Genomic DNA, 17,717 nt, shown 5'->3' with positions numbered 1-17,717 from the left:
CTGGTCCAGCTGGAAGGAAGGACAAAGCCATTTATTTTACTTTAGACTCGGGTCCCCTGAATTTTACTTTAGACTCTAAATCTCCTGGTTTTTAAAATAATTTTCCCCAGCCCCCATGTTGTGTGTGCGCGCAGGTGTGAGACACTGTGAAAGACACAAGGTGTACAAATCTTTAACATCAGAAGGTATCTGTGTGTGTGTATCTGTGTCTGTTGAACAAGGCGGCTTTAATCACTAGGTGTGTGTGTGTGTCTTTCCCTGGGTAACCTTCGGTATGTTCAGATGGTCTTCCGCTGCATGCCCGGCTCAGGGTAAGGAAATAACACTGCTACTCAGTGTGGAAAACATGCAAATGAATCGATTTGATATAGAAGCAGACCACTTTGTGAAATTGTTGCACGTTCAGCAGATACCTTCGTTGCTAAGTAAGCATTTACTCCATTTACTTTCTCGCCCCACACACTCAGACACACAGAGAGGGGTTGGATTGTTTGAGAAGGGATTTTGATGGACTTGACCGTTGTTCACTGTCTAGGTTCAGAGGCTGGCAGGAAATGCTGGAATAAAGGAACACACACACGCACAGACACACACGCACAGAGACACATAGACTGCTGGAGAAACTCAGCAAGTCTGTGGGAAGATGGCAGATATAACGTTTCGAGTCTGGTGGCTCTGCATCAGAGCTGTGTTTTTTATTTATTTCAAAAATATATTTTGTTCATAAAATTGTTTTGATATCTATACAATTGGTCATGCCATACACACGTATATATTCCATTTCTTTACATACAGAGATCGGAATTAATCATTCATATGTACAAGTCTGTATATTGAACATCCAGGTATTTTGCTAAGGCCAACACTTTTTGTTATTTCAAAAATATACTTTATTCATAAAAATACTTTGATCTGTACAGTTGGTGGTGCCATTCATAGGTGCACCTTGCATTTCTTTGCATACAGAGATTGGAATTAACCATTCGTATATACAGACGTGTACGTTTACCATGCATATATTTAGCTGTGGTTGGCGAGGGAAAACATGGTATTACGCTGCAGTGGGAAGGTTGGGGGAAGAAGATGGAGTTGTACGCCATGGAAACCCACCCTTCACTCCAACTCATCCATGCTGACCAGATATCCCAACCCAATCTAGTCCCATTTGCCAGCATTTGGCCCATATCCCTCTGAAACCCTTCCTATTCCTGTCCCCATCCAGATCCCTTTTAGATGTTTAAAAAAAAATCGCACAACTCCAAGTTATATTCCAACCGGTTTATTTGGAGGCACTAGTTTTCGGAGCGCTGCTCCTTAATCAGGTGGTGTGAGGCAGGGCCATAAGACACAGCATTTATAGAAAAAAGATTACAGTGATACAATTATACGTTGAACAAACCTAGATTAAGTCTTTCATCTTTTAGAATGGATTTGCTGGTTTTGGTTCTTTAATATGTAAATCCCAGAATTTCTTTGAAGTCACATTCTTAAGATAATTTAAAGTTTTAAAACAAAAGGAGACATCGCAGCTCAGACAATGCCCTAGAGGTGTGAGTCAGACCAGTCTTGAGTCAGACTGGTTCTATTTCCAAAGTGGAATTTGCAAATATTATATAGATTCACTGCCTGCATTGACTGCCTGCAGGTTCTGCATTTTTTGAGCAAAACAGAACATATCTGCAAACATAATTCTACAAATAGTATAGTGCAATGGGGTCTCCTGTAGTGTGACATGAACCTAAGGTCCCAGTTGAGGCCCTCCCCATGGGTACCGAACTTGGCTATCAGCCTCTGCTCGGCCACTTTGTATTGCTGCCTGTCTCGATGTCTGCCTTGGAGGACGATCACCCGAAGGTCTGAGGTCGATTGTCCCGGACTGCTGAAGTGTTCTCTGACTGGGAGGGAACAGTCCTGTCTGTGGATTGTTATGCAGTGTCCCTTCGTCTGTAGCTTCTGCTTGGTCTCGCCAATGTACCATGCCTCAGGGCATCCTTACCTGCAGCATATGAGATAGACAATGTTGGCTGAGTTGCATGAGTACCTGCCATGAACATGGTGGGAGGTGTCCCCACCCGTAATGGTGGGATCAGTGTCAATGCTCTGACACGTCTTGCTGCGTCCACCGTGACAGGGTTGTATGGAGTTGTCCTGAGAGCCAGGCAGTTTGCTACAAACAATTATCTGTTTGAGGTTTGGTGGTCGTTTAAAGGGGAGAAGGGGAGGCGTTGGGAAGGTCTTGGCGAGGTTCTTATCCTCATGGATAGTGTGTTGTAAGCTGCGAAGTCCATGGTGTCATTTTTCAGCTCGCAGGAAGTACTGGACAACGAAGGGTATCCAGTTGGCTGCAACTCGTGTCTGTCTCCTGAGGAGGTCATTACAGTTTCTCGCTGTGGCACATCGGAACTGGCAGTTGATGAGTTGATCATCGTACCCTGTTCTTATGAGGGCATCCTTGAGCACCTTCAGGTGTCCATTATGTTCCTCCTCATCTGAACAGATCCTGTGTATGCATAGGACTTGTCCATAGGGAAAGGCTGTTTTAATATGTTGAGGGTGGAAGCTGGAGAAGTGTAGCAGCGTGAGGTTATCCATGGGTTTGGGGAGAGTGAGCTGCTGAAGTGTCCATCCTTGATAGAGATGCATGTGTCCAAGAATGAGACAGCTCATAGAGAGTAGTCCATGGTAAGTCTGATGGTGAGAAAAACAGATGTAAGGCTCACTGGTCATAATTATCAGGGTTGTCTCTACTCCCCTTCTTGAACAAGGGGACAACATTTGCTATCCTCCTGTCTTCTGGCACCATTCCTGTAGACAATGGTGACATAAAGACAATTGGTGACAATTGTGGGCGGCACGGTGGCACAGTGGTTAGCACTGCTGCCTCACAGCGCCAGAGACCTGGGTTCAATTCCCGCCTCAGGCGACTGACTGTGTGGAGTTTGCACGTTCTCCCCGTGTCTGCGTGGGTTTCCTCCGGGTGCTCCGGTTTCCTCCCACATTCCAAAGATGTGCAGGTCAGGTGAATTGGCCATCCTAAATTGCCCGTAGTGTAGGTAAGGGGTAGATGTAGGGGTATGGGTGGGTTGCGCTTCGGCGGGGCGGTGTGGATTTGTTGGGCCAAAGGGCCTGTTTCCACACTGTAAGTAATCTAAAAAAAAGATCAAAGCCAAAGTCTCTGCAATCTCCTTCTGAGCTTCCCAGGGAATCCTAGAATAAATCCCATCTGGCCCATCTATTTTCACACTTTCCAGAATTATTGATTGAGCTTTTTGAAGAAGTAATGAAGAGGATTGATGAGGGCAGATGTGATCTACATGGACTTCAGTAAGGCATTCAACAGGGTTCCTCTTGATAGATTGGTGAGCAAGGTTAGATCTCATGGGATACAGGAAGAACTAGCCATTTGGATACAAAACTGGCTTGAAGGTAGAGTTGTGTATTTCCTTTATTGGTCAGAGCATTGAGTATCGGAGTTGGGAGGTCATGTTGCAGCTGTACAGAATATTGGTTCGGCCGCATTTGGAAGGTGGTGGTGGAGGTATGTTTTTCAGACTGGAGGCCTGTGACCAGTGATGTACCACTAGGATCGGTGCTGGGTCTACTGCTTTTTGTCATTTATATAAATGATTTGGATGTGAGCATAGGAGGTATAGTTAGTAAACTTGCAGATGACACCAAAATTAGAGGTGTAGTGGACAGCGAAGAAGGTTACCTCAGAGTACAATGGGACCTTGATCAGATGGGCCAATGGGCTGAGAAGTGGCTGATGGAGTTTAATTTAAATAAATGTGAGGTGCTGCATTTTGGAAAGGCAAATCAGGGCAGTACTTATACACTCTCACTGATAAAGGAGTGTTGCTGAACAAAGAGTCCTTGGAGTGCAGGTTCATAGTTGCTCGAAAGTAGAGTCGTAGGTAGATAGGACAGTGAAAAAAGCGTTTGGTATGCTTTCCTTTATTGGTCAGAGTACTGAGTACAGGAATTGGGAGGTCATATTGCAACCATACAGGGCATTAGTTAGGCCACTTTTGGACTATTGTGTGGAATTCTGGTCTCCCAACTATAGAAAGCATATTGTAAATTGGGGTCATGATTTGGAGATGCCGGTGTTGGACTGGCGTGTACAAAGTTAAAAATCCCACAACACCAGGTTATAGTCCAACAGGTTTAATTGGAAGCACACTAGCTTTCGGAGCGATGCTCCTTCATCAGGTGGTAGTGGAGGGCTCAATCCTAACACAGAATTTATGTAATTGAAATTATCCATTAAAAAGTTGATTGTCTGTTAAGCCTTTCATGGTGAAAGGCTTAATAATCAATTTTTCAATGTATAATTTCAGTTACGTCACACTGTAAATTTTTGCTATAAATTCTGTGTGTTAGGATTGAGCCCTCCACTACCACCTGATGAAGGAGCGACGCTCCGAAAGCTAGTGTGCTTCCAATTAAACCTGTTGGACTATAACCTGGTGTTGTGTGATTTGTAAATTGGGGTGGCACAGTCGCTCAGTGGTTAGCACTGTTGCCTCACAGCACCAAGTTCCCAGGTTCGATTCCAGCCTCGGGCGACTGTCTGTGTGGAGTTTGCGCGTTCTCCCTGTGTCTGTGCGGGTTTCCTCCAGGTACTCCAGTTTCCTCCCACAGTCCAAAGATGTGCAGGTTAGGTGAATCGGCCATGCTAAATTGTCCATCATGTTAGGTGCATTAGTCAGAGGGAAATGGGTCTTTGGAGGGTCAGTGTGGACTGGTTGGGCTGAAGGGCCTGCTCCCACACTGTAGGGAATCTAATCTAAAACTTGAAAGGGTTCAGAAAAGATTTACAAGGAAGTTGCCAGGGTTGGAGGGTTTGAGCTCCAGGGAGAGGCTGAATAAGCTGAGGCTGTTTTCCCTGGAGTGTCAGAGGCTGTTGGGTTTATAGAGGTTTATAAGATTATGGGGCATGGATAGGATAAATAGACAAGATCTTTCCCCTAGAGAGTCCAGACCTAGAGGGTTTAGGTTTTGGGTAAGAGGGGAAAGATTTGAAATCGACCTAAGGGACAACTTTTTCATGTAAATGGTGGTACACAACTGGAATGAGCTGCCAGAGGAAGTGGGGGAGGCTGGTACAATTACAGCATTTAATAGGCATCTGGATGGGTATATGACTAGGAAGGGTTTAGAGGGATATGGGCCGGGTGCTGGCAAATGGGACGAGATTAGATTAGAATATCTGGTCAGCATGGCTGTGTTGGACTGAAGGGTCTGTTTCACTGCTGTACATCTCGATGACTCTATTAAAGCAAGCAAGAAGTATGGGCTTTGAAGTAACATATCAAGTTTAATGGTGGAGCAGACTCGATGGGCCAAATGGTCTGCTGCTGTTTCCTCTGTTCTCTGACTGTTGACAGAGTCCCTGTATTCCCTTCTCCCTCTCGCATTTATCCAGTTTCCACTGAAATATTTCTATGTGATCCTTTCTAATGGTAGTATGTCCCAAATTCGTATCAGTATCTGGGCGAAGATGTTTTTGTTGAATTCACTAGATGCTACCTTCCAAGAATGTGGAACAGTACAGCTCAGGAACAGGTCCTTCAGCCACCATATCTGTACCGACCGTGATGTCATTCTAAACTAATCCCATTTACCTGCCTGTGGTCGCTATGCCCCTATTCTCTGCCTGTTCAGGTATCTGGTTGAATGTCTCTTAAGCATTGCTGTCATAACTGCTTCTCCCACCTCCCCTGGCAGCAGTTTCCTAGCACCTACCACCCTCTGTGTAAGAAACAACACTTTCCTCGCACATACTCTGCATGATGGCTCAGTGGTTGGCACTGCTGCCTCACAGCATTAGGGACCCAGGTTCGATCCCGACCTCGTGCGACTGCCTGTGTGGAGTTTGCACATTCTCCCTGTGTTTGCGTGGGTTTTCTCCTGGTGCTCCAGTTTCCTCCCACAATCCAAAGATGTCCAGCTTAGGGTGAATTGGCCATGCTAAATTGCCCGTAGTGTTCATGATGTGTAGGTTATGTGCATTAGTCAGGGGTAAACATAGGGTAGGGGGAATGGGTCTGGGTGGGTTGCTCTTCAGAGGGCCGGTGTTGGACTCGGGCTGAAGGGCCTGTTTCCATACCGTAGGATATCTAATTTAATCTCCTTTAAGCTTTCCCCTCTTACTTTAAAATTAAGCCCCCTGGTGTTTGACATATCCATCCTCGGTAAAAAGACTCCTGCTATCCATGGCTGTCATAATTCTATGAACTTCTGTCAGGTCGCCCTCTCCTTCCGACACTTTAGTGAAAGCTATCCAAGTTTGTCCAACCTTTCCTTAGTGACTCCCTGTTACATTGATGGCCCCTAGTTTTGCTGTTCCTCACAATCTGGGGAGAGGCAGTGGTATATTGGTAACTGGAGCCCAGAGATCCAGGCTAACACTCTGATAAAGCCTGCATTCAAATCGAATGTAATTAAATGAATAAATCTGAAATCTCAGTAATGGACGACCACAAAGCCATCATCGATTGTTGTATAAATGCACCTGATTCACTAATGTCCTTTTCGGGAAGGAAATCAGCCATCCTCACCTGATCTGGCCTACGTGTGACTTCAGACCTGCAGCGACGTGGCTGACTCTTAATTGTCCTCTGAAACGGCCACTCTGTTCAAGGGCAGTTAAGGCTGGGTAACAAGCGCTGACTTTGCAAGGGATGCCATCAGACCATGAAAGAGCAGAGAAGACAAACAGAAACCTGTCTTGTTGGCACTCTGTCCAAATAAGTCTTGGTTTTTAAAGTGCTCGCTTTCGTTGGTCAGAGCATTGACTATAGGAGTTGGGGCATCTTTTGCAGCTGTACAAGAATATAGTATTTGGAGCACTGCACGCAGTTTAGATTAGATTCCCTACAGTGTGGAAACAGGCCCTTCGGCCCAACCAGTCCACACCGACCCTCCGAAGAGTAACCCACCCAGACCCATTCCCCTCTGACGAATGCACCTAACACTATGGGACAATTTAGCATGGGCCAATTCACCCTAACCTGCACATCTTTGAACTGTGGGAGGAAACCAGAGCAAACCCAGACAGACACTGGGAGAATGTGCAAACTCCACACAGACAATTACCCGAGGCTGGCATCGAACCTGGGACCCTGGCGCTGTGAAGCAGCAGTGCTAACCACTGAGCCACCGTGTCACCCAGTTCTGGTCACCCTACTGCAGGAAAGATTAACTAGCATGCCATCGGGACCGGGAGGTTTCAGTCAGTAGGAGAGGCTGGAACTTTTTCCCCCCGAGAGTGCACGAGGCTGAGGGGTGACCTGAGTGGTCGGTAAAATCTTGAAAGGCTTGGATAACGTGGACAGCTTTTCCCTGGTGTGTGAGAGTCTAAAACTAGGAGGCATAGCTTTAGGGGGAGAGGGGAGAGATAGAAAAGGGTCCAGAGGGGCATTTTTGTTTCCACACAGAGGGTGGTGAGGGTCTGGAAGGGGCTGCCAGAGGTAGTGGTGGAGGTGGGTACAGCTCTGTCAGTTAAGAAACATTCAGATGGGGACATGGATGGGATGGGTCTGGAGGGATATGGACCAAACGCAGGCAAATGGGACTCGTTTAATTGTGAAAACTGGGCGGCATGGACAAGTTATGCTAAACGGCCGATTCCAATGTTGTAGACCTCCTATGGGTAGACCTTTGGGTCACTCCTCAGCCCTCTGAGGAGTTCCACAACCTATTTGTCCTTTCCAGAAAGACAGAACCTCGCAGTGCTGGCCACATTCTTATCCATAACCTGGTCTGCTGATCCATGAAGTAGTGGGCTCCCACGCAAGAGTTAAACCCTGGGATTCCTGGCCGCTACAAGATTAACCTGTGATGGTTTCAGGGTAAAACTCCCTGGTTCTCTGGCAGCTTGTGAGTGGCACGGTTGCTCAGTGGTTAGCACCACTACCTGACGGCGCCAGGGACCCAGGTTCGATTCCACCCTCAGGCACATTCTCCCCGTGTCTGCACAGGTTTCTTCCAGGTGCTCCGGTTTCCTCCCACAATCCAAAGACGTGCAGGTCAGTTGGATTGGCCATACTAAGTGGTCCGTAGTGTCCAGGGATGTGCAGATTAGGTGCATTAGCCATGGGAAATGTAGGGTTATAGGGAAAGGTTGGGGTATGCGTCTGGGAGGAATGCTCTTCGAAGGGTCAGTGTGGACTTGTTGGGCTGAATGGCCTGTTTCCACACTGTTGAGATTCTATTCTATTCTATCGGGTTAACACATTTCCAGGCGCGGCAATATATTGATCTGCAGCCCCATCAAAAATCTCGTGCATTTATATAGCATTGTTAGTGTTATAATACCTTCCCAAGATGCTTCACAGGAGCAATTATGATATGAAAGGAGTGATGTAAGTAGGTGCTGGAAAAGCACAGTAGGCCAGGACGGGTCTGAGGGCTTTCCTGATGATTGTCCTTCCTGATGAAGGACTTATGTCCGAAAGGTCGACTCTCCTGCTCCTCGGATGATGCCTGACCGGCTGTGCTTTTCTAGCGCCACGCTCTTGACACTGATCTCCAGCATCTGCAGTCCTCACGTCCACCACATAAGTCGGTATAAGTCTGTGTAACCGAAGAATGGCACAAGGCCGCAAATACTCGATTATCATCAGGAATGCCCCAAAGGCTGGAAACAGAGCATTCGTATCTCGGAAGGTTTTGTTTTAGATTAGATCCCCTACGGTGTGGAAACAGACCCTTCGGCCCAACCAGTCCACACTGACCCTCCGAAGAGTAACCCACCCAGACCCATTTCCCTCTGACTAACACACCTAACACTATGGGGCAATTTAGCACGACCAATCCACCCTAACCTTTGAACTGTGGGAGGGAGCCGGAGCACACGGAGGAAACCCACGTGGACACGGGGAGAGTGTGCAAACTCCGCACAGACAGATGCCTGAGGTTGGAATCGAACACGGGTCCCTGGTGCTGTGAGGCAGCAGTGCTAACCACTGAGCCACCGTGCCACCCCAGAGATGATGCAGTTATGAAATTACAGAGCTAGGGGAGGCCTGGGAGCATGGGACCGACTTGGGGGTGAAAAAAGTGATGAGACATTTCAGAAAACTCAAGTCGCTTGGCATGCCTGGAGCTAGCATAGGTCACAGTGGACTCAAAAGGGGCGATTGACTCCAGTCCCAGTTTGCGTACAGCCAGCAGAGATTTGGGTGCCATTACAAGTCATTATCCGTCAGCAGAGTGTGTCTGCACACTGGGTTGTTCGCCAGGTTGGGGGTTACAAATCTGAAACAACTATTTCAAGCCCCACTGTCAACGGGCACACGAATAGGAAGGGTTTTGAGGGATATGGGCCAACCACAGGCAAATGGGACTCGATTGGTTTAGAATATCCGGTCAGTGTGGGCCGCAGGGTCTGTTTCTGGGTTGAGGGGGGTGAGGGGGGGGGGGTGGGTCGTACAACTCTCCCGCTCTGAGTAAAACGTACTGAAAACAGACGGGTTTATTATTTATTGGGACATGGGTGGCTCAGCGTGGCTATCGTTTGTCATTCGTTGCTCATTGCCCTTGAAGCTGGGCCATTTCAGAGGGCAGTTAAGAGCCGACCACATGACACTGAGGGCTGACCGGGTAAGGACGGCAGACACGGCCCTGCTTCAGGATGTTCGAATCTCTAGCTCGTTGCTTTTGGTTACCGTGTTTCAAATCGGTAAGCGTTGAGGAGGGGAAGGAGTCGGGGTTGGTGTCAGCATTTGAGGACTGGCATGGGTTATCCTGGGCTCTGCCGCAGTGCATGAACCTGGCAGACGACAACTCAGTGGTTAGCGTCAGGGACCCGGGTTCAATCCCACCCTCTGGTGACTGTGCAAACTCCACACAGACATTCTCCCCGTGTCTGCGTGGGTTTCCTCCGGGTGCTCCGGTTTCCTCCCACAATCCAAAGATGTGCAGGCCAGGGTGGATTGGCCGTGCTAAATTGCCCTGTAGTGTTCAGACATATGTAGATTAGATGCATTAGTCAGGCATAACTGTAGAGTAATGGGCCTGGGTGGGTTACTCTTCGGAGGGTTGGTATGGACTTGTTGGACCGAAGGGCCTGTTTCCACACTGTAGGGATCTGATGATTCTGTAACATGGGGGTGACAAGTGGACAAATGGTGACAATAACTGGGTCAACTGGCCATACAGGAGGTCTTGATCAGTGATAGCGTTTGAGGGATCAACGTTATCGGGGACACTTACAGAGTCTCGTCTTTGTGACCACCTACCCCCTGCCCCGCCCCACTGTGGGGATAGAATGAATGTTGGGAAAGGCAGCAACAACCCCCCCCTTACTCCTGGCATTCCATCCAGCCTGTTAATCAGCTTGGATTAGGTCTCCAATCGGAGTTTGGGATTGAACCTGGGACCCTGGTGCTGTGAGGCAGCAGTGCTGACCACTGCGCCACCATGCCACCCCGAGTGAAGAGTTTATTGATCCATCCTAAATTCGTGCTTTCTTTGCCTAAACCCCGCAACCTCGCGTCCTACACTCTATCTCCCGAAATTTTTCCATGTCTTTCTTTTGACTTTTTTCTGACTTTTTGTTTTGTTTTTCCTAAACTCCGCAGAGGGTGGTATTGGGATCCCTACAGTGCGGAAACAGGCCCTTTGGTCCAACAAGTCCTGATCGGTCTCAGAATCACAGGACTACTGTTACAACGCAGAGGAGGCCATTCAGCCCATCGTGAGTGCGGCGGCTCTCCAAACAAGCATCTCGCTTTGTTCCACTCTCCCTGCACATCCTAACCGTATGGGTGGCATGGTGGCTCAGTGGTTGGGACCTGGGTTCGATTCCAGCCTCGGGCGACTGTCTGTCTGTGTGGTGTTTGCACCTTCTCCCCGTGTCTGCGTGGGTTTCCTCCGGGTGCTCCGGTTTTCCTCCCACAGTCCAAAGATGTTCAATTTAGGAGGATTGGCCCATGCTAAGTTACCCATGGTGTCCAGGGATGTGCAAACTAGGTGTGTTCGTGACTGCAGGGATAGGGTGGGGGGTGGGGGAATCTGAGTGGAATATTCTTCAGAGGGTCGGTATGGACGTGTTGGGCCGAATGGCCTGTTTCCACACTGTATGTGGTATTCAGATAACTGTCTTGTTCCCTTTATAATGCCCCAGTTGAACCTGCCACCACAGCATCACTGGCAGTGTATTCCAGTCCCTAACCCCTCGCTGTGTGGGTTGTGGGGGGGAGCTGTGGGAGGGACTAAGTTTATTTTCTTGTGTCGTTGGTCCTTCTCTTGCCCCTTGCTGCAAACCTTGCTCGTTCTCTGGTCTACTCGCAGCAGTTTCTCCGTCTCTGTTTTGTCCGGAGCCCCTCGTGATTTTGGGTTCCTTTGTCAAATCTCCGTCTCCTTCTGTTCTCCTGTGGTGGGGTGGGGTGGGGAGGGGGGGGGGGGGGTGAGGGGGGGAGGAGGGGGAGGGGGAACTGCCCTAACTTGTCCAGCCTCTTTCCATCAGTGAAGCTCCTCAGGTTTCATGAAACCCGTTCTTGTTGATCTCTCTTTTCCGTTGAGTGAACCTCCTCTCCAGTCCCATCCTTCCGAAAGTGTGGCACCCACAGTCGGATGCTGTATTCCACCTGTGAAGCCACATTAGCATGTGTACGTTTGGCATAAATACTGGTGGTGTTTGTGTTATACATGGCCCATCTTCCAATGGGTGTCATCTCACCGTCCCTATACCTGCAGCACCACTCGAGAGCGTTCAGCACCGTGTTTGTACAAAGTACTTCCTTATTTGAGGCTTTGGAACTACAAACGGGTGTGAAATGTTTACTCAAAGTTGTTAACGGTTAATGGAATGAGCTGCCAGAGGAAGTGGTGGAGGCTGGTACTATTACAGCATTTAAAAGGCTTCTGGATGGGTACATGGATAGGAAGGGGTTAGAGGGATATGACTCTATTCCTGATGAAGGGCTTTTGCCCAAAATGTCGATTTTCCTGCTCCTCGGATGCTGCCTGAACTGCTGTGCTTTTCCAGCACCACTCTAATCTAGAATCTCACAGGGATATGGGCCAAGTGCTGGCAAATGGGACTAGATTAGGTTGGGATATCTGGTCAGCATGGATGGGTTGGACCGAAGGGTCTGTTTCCATGCTGTACATCTCTATGACTCTATGGATTCTTGAACTCCCATAGCTGTCTGCTTACCAGGCTCCACCCACTCCAGCAACACAGAGGGAAAGGTGAACAGCCTGCCAAGGCCGTTTGGCAGAATGTTTCATCGCCAGAGCTTTCCAACAGGCACCATGACCCATCGCCGGGCTAGTGGTGACCTGTCAGGTCCTTCATGTCTGTCCAGTCAGTCTGCACCACCTCACACTGCCCTCGAAGCAGCTACAGGGGGGAGGGTATAGACTGTCAGACATCTCCCTCTGCAGTGTGCCTTTGTAAAGGGAGTCTGGAGGGAGATGCAGTGGTTTGTGTCGAGGTTCGTCCCGAGCAGCTCCGTGACTCCATGCTCTCCGGGCTGTTCCCCGGGACACACACCGAAACAAACGTTGACTGTGCCTGGAGGACCGTCCCCTCGGTGAAAGACGCTTGTTGGTCTGCCCGGAACTTTTCGGTCTTCCAGGGCAAGGAGTTGACCCCGACTGAGTGTTGCAGACTGGCCCATTCCAAGGTCCAGGACTATGCGTTGAGGGATGCGCTGAAGCTTGGGGCAGCTGCTGCCAAGGGGCAGTGGGGAAAGACCACCATCTGGGGTCTTCCTGCTGAAGGTAAATGGGGGTCCGTTCAGTTACTGGACCCTCCCAGTGCCTCAAATACAGTTTGGTTCAAGTAAGAAATGCTTTTGTTTGGACAGAGACAAATTCCACTGATTGTTTGTTTCCTTGATGTACTGCTGTACAGAACAGTGTTTGTGACAACGTGTGTATATCAAGATATTTTTATGACTGAAGTATATTTTGAAATTTAAGAAAAAGGAGTTAAAGCTGGAGAAAATGTGACTGAGTAGAAAGAGATGGTGCTTGTCTTCAGTCTGATGAGACCATCCCATTGCTGACCCGTTCTTGGACTAGGGGAGCAGAAAGGGACTGGCGTTCATGGATGTTTTCATAGTTTCCGACTCTTCGATTTTGCAGTGAATGAATCTCCAAGTGTGTCTGTCGCTCAGTTACCCAGTGAGGGTAGAGAGGGGACGGGTAGGTTTGCATTTGTTTGACCTCTTCTGTGATGGAAGCACTGTACAGACAATGAAGCCCCTTCAGAGTCGGGTCGGTGGGGTAAGGTGGGAATTGTGGAAGCAGTAGTGACTGCCCCTATCCTCCCTGTCAAACCATGCATAGGCAATTACCAATTCACCACCAAATGACCTATTTGCAGTCTGCTCTATCCTAGGGACGTTTGCAAAGATGACACGTCATAGATTCCCTACAGTGTGGCAACAGGCCCTTCGGCCCAACAAGTCCGCACCGACCCTTTGGAGAGCAACCCACCCAGACCCATTCCCCTACCCTATATTTTCCCCTGACTATTGCAGCTAACCTACACATCTCTGAACAACGTGGGCAATTTAGCATGGGCCAATTCACGCCAACCTGCACGTCTTTGGACTGCGGGAGGAAACCGGAGCACCCGGAAGAAACCCCACACAGACACTGGGAGAACGCGTAATTTCCACACAGACAGTCACCCGAATTGAATCCGGAAACGACGCTGTATGGAAGCAGGCTATTCAGCCCACTGAGCCCAGACCGAGCAACATCCCACCCAGAATCATGCCCCCTCCCTTATACCCTGTAACCCTGCAATTCCCTATGGCTAACCCACCCAGCCTGCACATCCCTGGACACTAAGGGGCAATTTAGCATGGGCCAATTCATCTAGCTTGCATATCTTTGGACTATGGGAGGAAACCAGAGGAAACCTGCACAGACAGGGGGAGAATGTGCAAACTCCGCCCAGTCAGTTGCCTGAGGCCGGAATCGAACCCAGGTCCTAGGTGCCGTGAGGCAGTAGTGCTAACTGCTGTACCGTTCCAAATTGCTACTCCAATAGTACTGGCTCCTCAATGTCCTGGGAAGCCTGATTGGTGGGTTTTTTTAAAAAAAACATTCATTTGGCAGGACATTCTTGGTTAGAATAGTGTCCGGTCTGGAATATCGACTGTGAGGGATAGGTCAGCCATGTTTGGATTATCCAGTTGGGAATCCCAGATAGTCCTACAGCACAGAAACAGACCCTTCGGTCCAACCAGTCCATGCCCCCCCATAATCCCAAGCTAAACTAGTCCCACCTGCCTGCTCCTGGCCCATATCCCTCCAAACCTTTCCTGTTCATGTATCCATCCAAATGTCTTTTAAACATTGTAATTGTACCCACATCCAGGAAGCAAGGATTTATTGGGAAGGAGGAATTGTAGGATATTAGGTGTTTTTAAAATCACTAAGAGTGCAAGAATGGAAATTAACAGGAACAGAAAATGGATCAATCCCTACATTCTGATAATCGACATATCGAATACAAAAAGAGGCGGTCATGGGAATATTGGAAATATGGCCAGCAACTTCCAAAATGCTATCGTTTCTGCACCAGTCGCAGTAGTTTGGAGTGTGGTAAATGCACAGCAGTATTTTAAACAATGAGCAAGGGTGAGAATTGGGAATTCAACACCGAACATCAGGAGTAGGGAAAATGCCGGAGTATACTATACGATTGAACTCAGTTACTTTTTCTCATGTCTTGTCCTATCTAGCGATGAGTTGATGCACAAATCCAGCGTTGCACCCACTCCCATCAGTTTCCGGAAGGGGCTCGGCGGGTTAACATCCCTGTCCCCACCACCTCCACATCCAATGGAGAGAGAGAGAGGGAGAGAACGGGGCTGGAGGGGCTGATTGGCCTGTGGTTGCTGCTGTTCCAGTGAGTGACGCTGGGTGTCTGTTTTCTCTTTCCAGAAATGAGGAGCTCATAACGAACGGCAGTCCGCTCCCCGTCCGCACCGCCTCGGAATGATGCGGCCCGCGTTGCTATTGGTCCTCCTGTCGCTGGGGGCGGCCGTCAGCCTATCGGGAGCGCAGGTCAATCTGGGTGAGTACTGAGTAACCCCTCGCGGTGTGGCATAACGAGATGGGAAAACCCAGCGGCTCTCTGGCCTGACCTGCATTTATTGCCCATCCCTTATTGCGCCCCCCAACCCCCCCCACCCCTTGAGAAGGTGGTGGGGGTGAGCTGCCTTCTTGAACTGCTGCAGTCCGCCTGCTGTGGGTTGACCCACAATGCCATTGGGAAGGAATTCCAGGATTTTGACACAAGCGACCGTGAGGGAACGTTCATTAGCAGCAGTGTGTACTGTCTGCGTGATGCTTCAGTTAATTGCTGCTGTGCATAGTCAAGATAGCACACACTGCTGCTACTGAGCATTGGTGGTGGAGGGAGTGGGGATGTGGTGCCAATCAAGTGGGCTGCTTTGTCCTGGATGGTGTCAAGCTTCTTGAGTGTTGTTGGAGCTGCCCCCATCCAGGCAAGTGGGGAGTATTCCATCACCCTCCTGACTTGTGCCTTGTAGACAGTGGGACAGGAGATGAGTTACTCACTGCGGGATTCCAAGCCTCTGACTTGCTCTTGCAGTCACTGCATTTATATGACCAATCCAGTTGAGTTTCTGGTCAATAGTAATCCCCCAGGATGTTGATAGTGGGGGATTCAGTGATGGTAACGCCATTGAATGTCACGGGGCGGTGGTCAGACTTTCTCTCATTGGTGATGGTCATATGACTCAATGACTTGTGTGGCGCGAATGGTACTTACTGCTTGTCAGTCCCAAGTCTGGATATTGTCCAGATCTTGTTACATTTGGACTGCTTCAAATGAGAGCTGAGATGAAGGGGGATTGTCCCACGATGAGAGATTGAGCAGGTTCAGCCGCAAACTCCCGCAGGTCGCAAGTTCAAGTGATGATCTTCGTTTCTAAAGGGCCTCTCTTTAACCTGTCATGAGATGTGGGTGTCACCGACTGGGCCAGTGTTTATAAACCGTCCCCACTTGCCCTCCGAGCAAGTGAAGTCATAGTCATTGAGTCATAGAGCTGTACGGCGCAGAAACAGACCCTTCGGTCCAACCCATCCATGCCGACCAGATATCCCAACCCAATCTAGTTCCACTTGCCAGCACCCGGCCCACATCCCTCCAAACCCTTCCTATTCATATACCCATGCAGACGCCTTTTAAATGTTGAAGTTGTACCAGCCTCAACCACTTCCTTTGGCAGCTCATTCCATACACGTACCACCTTCTGGGTGGAAATGTTGCCCCTTAGTTCCCTTTTAAAAACCTATGCCCTCTAGTTTTGGACTCCCCCAACCGAGGGAAATGACCTTGTCCATTTACCCTATCCATGTCCCTCATGATTTTATAAACCTCTAGAAGGTCACCCCTGAGCCTCCGACGCTCCAGGGAAAACAGCCCCAGCCTGTTCAGCCTCTCCCTGTAGCTCAAACCCTCCAGCCCTGGCAACATCCTTGTAAATCTTTTCTGCGTGCTTTCCATCTTGCTCATCCTCTTCAGAGGGCAGTTAAAAGACGTGGGTCTGGAGTTCGGTGAAGGCTGAGAGATTCAGCGGTTATCCTGAACCAAAAGGCCGTCAGTGAACCAGTTAGACCTTTTTGTGGTGATCGATAGTAGTCTCAGAAAGTGGTGATGGGTCGCACTCAATCCCGCATTTTGCTTTGTGTAGGAACGGTTAATTGAATTTAAATATCGGAAGCGCAGTGGTGGGATTTGAACTGGCGGCTTCCGAGCTGTGCTCAGGTTTGCTGGTCCAGAGACTAGAACACAGGGAACAAATATTTTTCCTGACTCTGGAATCCAGAGCATGGAGCTGTGGCCTCAGGAGATCAAGGGATGGCCTGGTTTAGATAGAGTAGCAGGAGGACAGATTTCTTCCCTCGAATGGATCCCTGAGGATCGCTCAGGCATCGGGTACTAGGTACTCCAAAAGTGTGGCTGGTCAGTTTTGAGGTCGATACTTTGTCTGACAGCATCTGCAGAGACAGAGAGAAAACCAGAGTCTGGTGTGACTCTTCTTTCAAGATCTTCGGGCTCAATTCAGAACCACTCAGTCCCATTGCCTCAGGCCGTTGGGCCCACTCCAGCGCGGTCTACAAAGTCTCATAGAATCCCTGCAGTGTGGAAACAGGCTATTTGGCCCAGTGAGACCGCACTGGCCCTCCGAAGAGCACCCCACCCTATCCCTGCGTTTCCCCCATGGCTAACGCAGTTCGCTCTGTGACATGAGGGGTAGTTTAGCCAATCCACCCTGACCTGCATGTCTTTGGACTGTGTGGGAGGAAAGCAGAGCACCCAGAGGAAACCCGCGCAGACACTGGGAGAATGTGCAAACTCCACACACAGTCACCCCCAAGGGTGGAATCGAACCCGGGTCCCTGGTGCTATAAGGTAGGGGTGCTAACTGCTATGCCACCGTGCCACCCACTGTTTCTCTTCATGCCTGGTTGTCCATAGAGAGGGAGCACACCGGTGTCCACCAACACCCTAGAGGTAGTTAGAGAGGTGGGCACTGCAGAGAGGGGGGCATTCTCTCCGCAACACCCCCCCCCCCCCCACCACCTACCCCCAACACCATTCCCCTCTCTCCCTCTCACCCTACCCTTCCCCTCACTTGCATGGTCATTCTGCTGCCCCTGGTGATGCAGCGTTGGCAAATTACTCTCCTCATTAGAAACACAGACAATGG

The 17,717-nt window shown here is 49.3% G+C and overlaps 1 long non-coding RNA gene across 1 annotated transcript in view; it reads left to right on the top strand.

Moving 5' to 3' along the window:
• LOC140455371 (uncharacterized) overlaps positions 1–15,052 on the top strand; it is a 124,103-nt gene extending 109,051 nt beyond the window's left edge. Inside the window, exon 3 of the long non-coding RNA XR_011952827.1 lies at positions 14,920–15,052. This is a non-coding gene — a long non-coding RNA (uncharacterized lncRNA). The remainder of the gene's footprint in view (positions 1–14,919) is intronic.
• The last annotated feature ends 2,665 nt before the right edge of the window (positions 15,053–17,717 follow it).

This window comes from Chiloscyllium punctatum, chromosome 30 (genome assembly GCF_047496795.1).
Source record: "Chiloscyllium punctatum isolate Juve2018m chromosome 30, sChiPun1.3, whole genome shotgun sequence".
NCBI lineage: Eukaryota > Metazoa > Chordata > Chondrichthyes > Orectolobiformes > Hemiscylliidae > Chiloscyllium > Chiloscyllium punctatum.
Note: the sequence above shows the minus strand (reverse complement) of the source record. Positions and strands in the feature narration are given on the sequence as shown.